Raw genomic sequence first — 1255 nt, forward strand, 5'->3', positions numbered from 1 at the left:
TTCATCCAGGGCTTTTTGGAACTCCAAAAGTATTGCCCGATGACTGTCTATAATTGTAATAACTTCTTGGGGTGTCCTGTCTTTTAGTAGGGCAAATAAGGGCACAAGACTATCTGTAGGGACGGGAACCCATGGCAACAGACAATTGATTCCCCCTAAAAGACTCTGAAGTTGGGTTAAGGTTAGCGAGACTGGAAAATCCAGCAAATGCTTAAGGGGGCTGGCCTGAGTCAAGATATGGTGGGTTCTGAGCACCTTAAAAGGAGATACCTTTTGAATTTTATTGAGGGCTATGGTAAAACCCCCCATTTTCAACATGGTGAGAAACTGGGCCAGAAGGCCCTCCAGGCTTCCCAGGTCTTGGTGCCCCAAAATTATACTATCCATGTAGGCATAAGCAAGGGAGGTATCTGAACCCAGCACAGGCCCTAAAAGTGTGGACAAGTATTGTTGGCAAAAGGTCGGGCTATTGGCCATTCCCTGTGGCAGCACTATCCATTGAAACCTCCGATCAGGCTGGGAAAAATTAAGAAAAAGGATGGAGAAAGCAAACTTCTTGCAGTCATCTGGATGTAGGGGTATAGAAAAAAACTATCTTTAATATCATTGATAACCAAGGTATATTCTGAAAATATAGCAGTATTCCAGTGCATGGCTCTTAGGGGCTTTCCTACTAGCTCCATTCTTTCATTTACCTTACATAGATCTTGGAGCATATGCCAAGCCCCAAAGTCTTTTTGAATAATAAATACAGGAGTGTTCTAAGGACTCACAGAAGGGCGTATGTGCCCAACATTTATCTGTTCCACCACCAAAAGGTGGAGGGCTACAAGTTTAGGTTTGGTCAATGGCCACTGCTCCCCCTAGATAAGGCTGGCCATCTAAATCAAACTTGCATTGACAATACTTTTTTCGAATGGAATCCCTTCCTGCCCCTGGGGCAGTGTGTAGGGAGCGATTTGCCCCCCTCCATGCCGGTTGGCAGGGGATTGTTTTAAACAGTCCCTCTTAAAGTGCCCCTCCTGCCTGCATTTAAAACAAGTTCTCTCCCCAATGGTATTAGGGTTTCTTGGTCCAGGCTGCCAATGCCTGGGTAATAGCCTCATTGCAGATGTCTAAGCCAGTAAGGCTAAAGCTAGTGATTGGGAATGGTGCTGTTGCATTCCCACATCCTCAGAGGCCACCACCCATCTGCTCAGGGTACTCTTTCTCAATCTTGCTCAGTCCATGCGGTGGTCTGCATTCATTCTTTCCC

This window comes from Dipodomys spectabilis, unplaced genomic scaffold, assembly GCF_019054845.1.
Source record: "Dipodomys spectabilis isolate Male_0828 unplaced genomic scaffold, ASM1905484v1 ptg000570l, whole genome shotgun sequence".
In the NCBI taxonomy this organism is placed as follows: Eukaryota; Metazoa; Chordata; class Mammalia; order Rodentia; family Heteromyidae; genus Dipodomys; species Dipodomys spectabilis.